The sequence below is a fragment of the Quercus lobata genome, chromosome 5, assembly GCF_001633185.2.
Source record: "Quercus lobata isolate SW786 chromosome 5, ValleyOak3.0 Primary Assembly, whole genome shotgun sequence".
NCBI lineage: Eukaryota > Viridiplantae > Streptophyta > Magnoliopsida > Fagales > Fagaceae > Quercus > Quercus lobata.
The window spans coordinates 4,643,671-4,653,093 of NC_044908.1; the positions used below are offsets into that span (position 1 = coordinate 4,643,671).

Below are 9,423 nucleotides of genomic sequence, written 5' to 3' on the forward strand. Positions count from 1 at the left end.
TTGCACTAATCTTCATTGCATGCTTAATTCTTCACCAACTTAATACCAAACGCAATACAATAAAATCCCACAAAATAAAAGGAAATAAATTAATGCAATTACAACATTTGCAATCAAGCGTGCCGGAGAGATTACGGACCCCACGCTAACGGAATCTGCGAACTTGAAAGCAATTGCTACTGCTCTTACCCTTGTTAATCTTTATCCATATTATTAAGGGTCAAGTGCTAAGCTAGTTATGGAATTTCTAATGGTTAAACTATTAGGAGTCTCGGTAATTTATTATAATACTATGTCTTGATTTGATCTTCAATAATAAAAAACCATGACTTTTTGCCAACTACTTCTGCGCTGGTCTCTCATTGTTCTCTATGTGTATTAGTAAGAGAGATCGACCCTGCTAAGATGCACCACAAGAGAAATCGATACATCAGGCATAACTGAAGCATCGCCTGCACAAAATAAATACAGCAATGAATTCTCAAGTACAAAACCCAAAAATGTAAAAAAAGATAAAAAAAAATCCACATTTTCTATATAACTCAACAACTGTACAACAGGGTATGTCAAAAATAAAAAGCGTACCAGTCTGGTGAACCTTCTCGAAAACATTAATGTCAAACCCAGCAGAAAACCTCCCTCCTTTGCCTTCAATGATCAAACAAAAATCAGAATTTCACACCTATCTTATCTATCACTCTCAACTTCTTCGAGTCTCAATATAATAAAACGTATTAAAGTCAAAACAATCAATAAAAACCGAATTGATTTCCATTATAATTAAAAAAAAAGCATTACCAGTCAAAACGATAGCTTTCACATCATCTCTCCTCACGGCCTCGGCGAATATCTCCTGCAAACCGTCAAGAACTGCACAAACCAACACAATCTCAAAACTATTTCACATTTTGAAGGGAAAAAAGAAAAGAAAAGAAAAGAAACACGGGGTGAGCTGAGCTGGAATGGCTAAGGCGTTCACTGGTGGATTATAAAAGGCAATGATCGCAACGCCATCGTTTCCGACCTCCAAGGTGACCCCTCTTTCCATCATAGCTCCGAAAGAAAGACAGAGACCTAGGGTTTTGCTTTTTTGCTTTTTTGTTGAAGAAAAAGAAGAAGCTCAGATTGATTGATTGTGAGTTTGTTAGGAAGATGATCGTTGTTGTTGTTTATGTATGGATTGGAACAGCTTTTATTAGCGCTGACAGAGTGTGTTATATGAAATGAAATGTTTTTGAATAATTGACTTTGACTCAGTGGCGCGCTATTATTGGCATTGGTTGGCGTTTTCCACGGTGGTGTTGTGTTTGTACCGATGGGATTGGATTTTTATTATCATCATGTCTTTAGTTAGCCAATCAGATTTCCTTCCACATGTTGCTGTTATCAATTTAGCATAGCACTCACTGAATTATCGATGACCTCTTTTTGACTCTTTATAAAATAAAGTTATACAAATAAAGATGAAATTACGAGGAAACGGCGTCGATGATAATGTGCAAGAAGAATTATTCAGAATCCTTGAATCAAACAACTTGTCTGATTCTTTAGAAGATGACTTTCTTCTTCCGATTCTTGCTATCAATCTATTGATGATTCTTCTAATTCTCCTAATATTAAACTTAGTTGTAGAGATTCTTGTTGCAATGTTATTAAATCTGTTAAAACCCTCACTAAGAGTGAAGAGAATGAAAAATTAATAATTTAACTGATAAATCAAATTCAAAATCCTGAATTACAAAAAGAATATTTGGATAAGTTCAAGAAAAATTTGGTAAAAAATGAAACTGATAAAAAACCAAAATCAACTATAAGCTTTGAAGAAACTTTGGAAAGATTTAATAAAAAGAAATCCAAAGATTTAACTTTACAACATGAAATTAATATTATTAAACATGAGATAAGTGAATTAAAACATGATTTTAAGAATATTAAAAGTGACAACAATAATCTTAAACAAGAACTAATAATGTTAAAAGTTGATAATAGCCTTGATAAACAACAATCTGATAAATCTGATAGTGAACATGATGAGCACAAAGATGGAGATGAATCCAGTCAACAGGTTCTTCTTTCTGATAAAGGTATTCCTGATACTTTCACTGATCCTCAACTTGCTTTTGTTAATAAAATTCTTCCTCCAAAATGGTTTACAAAAGTTAAAATTGTTGTTTCTCCTGATTATCATTTCACTGTTAATGCTATGATTAATTCTGGTGCGGATCTGAACTGTATCCAAGAAGGACTGATTCCTTCAAAATATTTTGAAAATCTACTGAAGGATTAGTTTCTGCTATTGGTTCTCATATGAAAATTAAGTATGAATTGAATAATGCTCATGTGTGCCATGATAATGTCTATTCCAAGATTCCTTATGTTCTTATTAAAAATATGATTGATAAAGTGATTCTTGGTCTGCCATTTATAAATGCTTTATACCCTTTTCTTGTTGAACATGATGGAATTACCACTGATTCTTTTGGACAGAAAGTAAAATTCAAATTTGCTTCAAAATTCAAAATTGACGTTGATAATCTGTCTTATAAGAAAAATTCTCCCATGAATGAACTGATTCAAGAACTAGTATTGAGTTCTTGCCAATATTTCACTGATGATTTTAAAGGTAATTTTCATATTGACAAAATGTTAAATACTATCAATCATCCTAACATTATCAATGATTCTTTGCAGGAATCGAACAATGATGCGTGGATAAATACCACTAATAAGTGGGATAATAATAATATTCATATTTATACCACTAGTAAGTGGATTATTATGGAAAAGAAAAACAAGGGAAAAGCTCCTATACAGGACTATTCTCAAAACAAAAGACTCCCAGCGGGATCTTTTAAAATGTATGAAGGCGCATCTTCTGGGGTAAAACCCAATGGATCAACATCCCTTCAAGGAAATGTCCCGGCAACGATGACATATTTCAGTGGTGATATGATAATTGCTTTATAGGAAGTCTTATCTAGATCCTTACAATTTCATAATGGAGTCTATAGTGAATTACCAGATTCCATAAAATATATTCTTGATAATCTCTATGCTGCTTTTACTAGAAACCGTCGTTCCCTGTTTGAACAAACCCTCCAAGCTCTCGAAATCCACCTTGTTAATCTTACTGCTCAGAATGAAGCTTATATAAGCCACTATACTAACCTTATTTCAAAAAAATTCCTTGCTTCGGAAAATGATCTTCTGGGGTAAAACCCAATGGATCAACATCCCTTCAAGGAAATGTCCCGGCAACGATGACATATTCCAGTGGTGATATGATAATTGCTTTATAGGAAGTCTTATCTAGATCCTTACAATTTCATAATGGAGTCTATAGTGAATTACCAGATTCCATAAAATATATTCTTGATAATCTCTATGCTGCTTTTACTAGAAACCGTCGTTCCCTGTTTGAACAAACCCTCCAAGCTCTTGAAATCCACCTTGTTAATCTTACTGCTCAGAATGAAGGTTATATAAGCCACTATACTAACCTTATTTCAGAAAAATTCCTTGCTTCAGAAAATGATTTTGTTTCAAACCTTGTTCCAGAAAATATTCTTATTTCAGAAAATGAGGCTTTTAGAAGCCACCTTGTTGACCACCCAATTATTACAAATGATGCTTACATCAGTCAACTCTTTGATAAAGAGGATATCCATTCAAAGGATAAAATAACTACAATGGGCACTGATTATGCAAGATTGAGCCTTAAGACCCAATCTTTGTTAAGAAGTGTTATTGCCAACTTGCCAACAGATATACAATCTCGTATTCTGAACAGCAAGGCTATGTTCCGGTCTGTTAATTCAAAGGATAAAATAACTACAATGGGCACTGATTATGCAAGATTGAGCCTTAAGACCCAATCTTTGTTAAGAAGTGTTGTTGCCAACTTGCCAACAGATATACAATCTCGTATTCTGAACAGCAAGGCTATGTTCCGGTCTGTTAACCTATGGTTCAGGTACTTCAAGAAACTTGTTACAACCACTATTCCTAATTCTGAGGAATTAGACGAAGGTGATAATGTCTTTATTCAGCTCGACTGGGAAGAACACTTTGGGAGTACCTTCAGAGTGTATGAAAAGAAACACCCATTTCCTGGCCTCTTGATAAATTATGATGATGGTTCAATTGTTGCTACTGATTCAGATGATGATGATGACAGGGACCCTCACTGGCTTTCCCAAATATTTGAATATGGCTTTATCAGGTTTATAAAATTAACAAGCCATTATCAAGCCAGCCAACTCCCACAAATTATTTAGGATGTTATTAAAGGATTTAACAGTCCTCTTGTTTCCATCAGATGCTGGAGTACATTGCCAAAATGGGAAAGAGATAACTGGATGAATGTCCAGCCCTCAAAGCATCTCATTCTCATAAATGGTCACACTCACCAATGGCCATGGTTTGAAGGAAATTCTCATTTGTCCTTTAATGATCCTTTTACTCTTGCAGAATGTTGGGGAAATTGTTTTAATAACCAAATTATTAATGTTGCTCAGAATTTATGGAAAAAATATCATTTCATGGGAAGCACAGGTAGGATTTTTGTCTTTGGTCCTAGACCATATCCTAATGCCATTGCTCATTTGCGGATTGCTGACCATTGTAATCCAAAAAGTCTTCTCATCTTGGAAAAAACTCCAACATTTAAGCCAATTTTATATTGTAGATTCTGTAACCAGTATGCTATTTACCATGAGCATGAATGTGATTCTCCACAAGGTCCTTTTGATCTTTTTGATGGTTATCCATCCGATGCTCCCTCTATTGATTGATGAGTTTATTCCTGAGGTTACTACTGTTACAAGACTGATGCTACTTTATTTGTCTGGCTTGCACAAAAGCCAAAATATTTCAATGTCCTTGACAAATATATTGCTGAAAATTCGAAACTGTTTCATGATACTCTGGATTCTGTGGAAGATTTTGATTCTCCTATTTGTCTGGCCTGCACAATGGCCAAATATTTCAATATTTACTATTGCTAAAAACTTGTTTCCCATCAATATGATGCTTCTACAGAGTTTTCATAATTGCTCTCAATGGGCACAAGATGACAAAGATTATTTCTTTCTCTTATGATTGGTTCTTTTCGGCACCAATTATATGGCCTAAAGGATGAGATGTCCTAGAATCTAAAGACACTCATTATTTGGCCTAGGTTCTCAAAAATTTTTAGATATTCAACTCTACAAATGATTCTCCAAGATTTGAAGTCAAAAAAGAAAATTTACTATTCACCTATCACTATTCATCTGTCACTATTCATTGTTACTATTCATGATACTATTCACTTCGAATTTGGCCTATTTAAGGGGGGTTGTCCATTATGTTTAAAACAGGGTTTAACTCAAGTTTTATTTTAGATTTCTCTTCCCTTAGAACTCCTTCTCTTGGGAAGCCTTCTTAGAAAGAGATTTCACCCTACTTCTACTACTACTACCTTGTTCACTACAAACCTTGTAACTAGGACTAGTTCAAGCTTTGTAACTGTTAACCTGTAACTGTTGAGATTTTGTATTCACTACTACTGTAAGTGTTTATCCTACTTTCAATAACAAGTAGTTTCAAGTTTATGCTCATTGTTCTATTTGTTGCTACCACCACCTTGGACGGATTACCGCCATAACAAATGGTTCTAAATTGCTTTCATTTACTTTGAATTATTTTCATATATACTTGGCTGGTTCTACCACCTTATAATTGTTCTTACTTTCAAGTTACTTACATTACTTTCTTTACAATATTACTGTGCTTCCGTCTCTCTTCCCTTCATCTGCGTGCGTCCTTCCCCCTTTATGGTAAAGGTAGTAAGCCTTTTGCTTTGATTTACCGGATTTATTATAAATTATTGGGATTCTCAAATGAACCCATGTGCTAAAATTCCTAGAGAACCTTCTGATAAAACCATGTTAATTCAATGTTCAACCTCCAATGCTAAAATTCAAGTTCCAAAAATGATTCAATAGCAAGATGTTAAACTTCCTAATAATTGGTTGTTGGAACAAGAATCCCCTCTTGCTAAACCTATTTTTGATGAACTTGATCTCACTCATATTTAACAATATCTTGATGGAACTGTTAAAATAAGTTTTCAAAACAATCCACCTTTGAGGATCAACGAAGGAAGACATTTCTTTGCTGGATCTGAAAGTATTTCAAAAAGAGATCAAGAGATCAATGATTTTTTGAAAAAGAGTTTGGAAAAACCCAATGATTTTTTGAAAAAGAATTTTGAAAAACCCTCTGATCTAAAGTTAAAAGGAGTTTACAGTAGTAATTCACAAGTTAGTACTTCTTTCTATTCTACTAAAGCTGAATCTTCCTCTCCATATGGCAATGTTGCTATTGATGATGAAGAAGACTCTGTTTTTGTTACTCCATCTGACTTTGATTCTCCCCATATTAAAAATCCTCCTGTTTACCAAAATCAATTAAGAGTTTTGACTGTTTTAAATGATGATTTTGAAATTGATCGGTTTGCTTTGTACGATGAATTTATGCTTTCAAAGAACAGACCTAAAAGAAAATATTTCCAAAATAATTTTGCTCAGTCTGAAAAAGACCGTGTTAAGAGAAAATGGTTGGAAAAGATGAATCAATTGAAAAAACATGTTTTGTTTTTTGATTTTCTTGAAAACCATTATGTTTCAAAAGATGAGGTTTCAAAACAACATTTAAATGTGATAAAAAAATCAAATTTTGTTAAAATAGATAAATCCATTATTAGGTCTAGTCATCCTCCTCTTGAGCCAATTTTGATAAATACTAACAAGGATGAAGTTACAAAAGAGGAAGTGAAGGCCTCTCCTTTCAAAATTGCTGATGATTAAACTCTCATTGTTAGTCTTATTGAACAAAACAATTTTACTAAGTGCAAATTTCATCCGAACCTGGCGTAAAACCATCATTTTACACCATCTAATAACATCATGCCACAAAACCATTTCACAAAACAATCAAATACACTTAACACACATGATCACTTCTTAAAACCCATCCACATCGTCATCAGATAAGCTTCCAGAGTGTTGACGAACTGTTCAAAAGCAGTTGGATTCACCGTTTTTGTGGTAGAATTCAACAAAACCCAAAAGCCATCAAGCCCAGATTCAAATGATGGTCTTGCCAAGTGAAAAACTCCAAAAGCTTAGTAGGCTCAAAACCAAAAACAGAAGTAAAGTGTTAAAAAAAAAAAAAAAAAAAAAAGTCTAATCTCAGATCCAAAGTAAAAGGAAGACCACCCCACCCCCACTATTATTCTCCTCTTTGGCATTTGCTCTCTTTGTGTGCGTTTAGATACTGCTTATTTTGTTGAAAATTGAAAATTGAAAACTGAAAATAATAAAAAAAATATTTTTTAATTACTGTTCATTAATAAATTTACTATGCATTTGTCTTAATGCATTGTTCATGTCTTATAAACAGTGCACTAGGCGCCAGACTAAAAAAAAAAAAAAAAAAAAAAAAAAAAACCGCAGACGTGAACGCAGCTTACCCAATACGCAAACAAACTCCTTACACAACCAAAAAAAAAAAAAAAAAAAATCAAATTCTTTCACTACCATTAAAGACAAATAGTCTCACCCAACTTCAACTTCTTCTTCTTCATTTTCATTTACCAAAAAAACCCAAACAAATTTGGAAAATGCTCTAGCACCATTGAGACTCCACGCCAAATCATCATTTGTAACTAGGCTTGATGGGCTCTGGGTATCACTTAATTTGAACACAAAAACAACAGCTTTGTACTGCTTGGCAATGCTCCGGAAGCTTTACTGACAACTCTGTGCAATGTGGGTGCTTCTGCCATGCTTGGGTGGTTTTTTATTTTTATTTTATTAAATTGGGTTTTAGGGAGTGATAATATGTGGTAGGTGTGTTTGATTATTTTGTGAAATGCTGATGTGTCTTGTTATTATTGGACGCATAAAATGCTATGTTTACGCTTGATCCAGATAGAATGTTTTATGCTAATCCAGTGGATCTTGTATTGTATCATCATATGCAAGATGGCTGGAAATTGGGAAGAATGCTATCAATCAAAATCTACTCGATAGGGAATTCTTTGTAAAATGGTGGGATAAATTCAGGCCTACTGACGTTATCTCCAAGCTGTATAAAGATTTTCCTCTTCCAGTACAGAAACCTATAGCCCATTGCACAAGATCACAGTCAAGTCTAGATTCCGTTCAGATCTTCGGAAAATCTAGTAAAGAACTCAAGGATCTTGCCCAATAGCTACTCCTCCAATCGGAACAACTAGAGTCAGCAGAAAAGAACTCTCCTGCCTCTTCAGAAGCCTCGTGCAGTCGTGCTCCAATTGACCCATTCCAGGACTCTCAAGATCCTTACGATGGTTATAACTTGGATAGCGACTAAGGCAATTCCAGAACAGCTCCCGGATGCTCCAGAACAGCTCCAAAAGCCCCAGAATAAGCTCAAGTGCCACCTTTGCAAATCCGGTTACTATTCAGAACAATACCCGCACTAGCAGAGTTGACCGACAGTCTACTATTCACTACACAGTCCAGAACACTATGCAGAGTTACTATTTGGAAAAGCAAGGGGACAAAACACTGTTCATAAATAGTGACCAGTTACTGTTCACTCCACAGTGCCCCTGACAGAATCATTGAAGTTACTATTACTTTCGGCTAAAAAGATATTCACCTGGAAGTAAAAGCATTTCACTTTCCGCGATTCGCGCAGTCTCTTGATCTGACCCAAGGCTCCTTCCAGCTATAAAAGGCACCCTTGGCCTCAGTCTTCAGTAGGTTCAATTCCTCGAGGTTCAGTTTCACACTACCTCAGAGTCCAGTTTCACTTTGTAATCAGAAATACATTGTAAACCTAAATGGCTCTTTTCTCATCCCCCCTAGTTTACACTTGTACTAGAACTACATTTGTAACCTATTTATGCTTCCGCCCCTAGTGCCCTCTGAACGGCACCTTTTGTTTGTAACTTACCCCCATTTGGTATCAATCATATCAGATCCTGATGGTGAAGGAGGCTTAAGATTGTCCTGACTGTTGCTGTCTTCTTCTTGATCAGCAACTGAGTCTTGCTTGGCTGTGTAACAAGGGGTACTAACCTGGGAGTGGTCTTTAACACCTTGAAACTGCGGACCTAAGTCTCTTCTAGATGTGGGAAAGGGAGCTTGTGTTCTGGACGAACTACACTGGGATGCAGATCTATCTCTAAGGAAGATAGTTGGCTGCCTAAGGGGTTGGCGTAGATCTACGGATCTAGACCTTGGTTCCTGGTACAGATTTATGGGAGATCTGGGCCTGGATTCATCATATTCTAAGGGTGACCTAAACCTAGACTGGTTAAAGCAAAGTCTAACCGTTCCATTGGCTAACTGCTGGACAATATCTAGATCTGGTTTCCTAACAGGGTTT

At 35.3% G+C, this 9,423-nt stretch overlaps 1 long non-coding RNA gene across 1 annotated transcript; it reads right to left on the reverse strand.

Moving 5' to 3' along the window:
- Positions 1–400: 400 nt before the first annotated feature.
- On the reverse strand, positions 401–912 carry LOC115989494. The gene is made up of 3 exons (XR_004091963.1): positions 799–912; positions 586–648; positions 401–452 (listed from the first exon to the last, which is right to left on the reverse strand). It is a non-coding gene; the product is annotated as an uncharacterized LOC115989494 (long non-coding RNA).
- Positions 913–9,423: the final 8,511 nt, after the last annotated feature.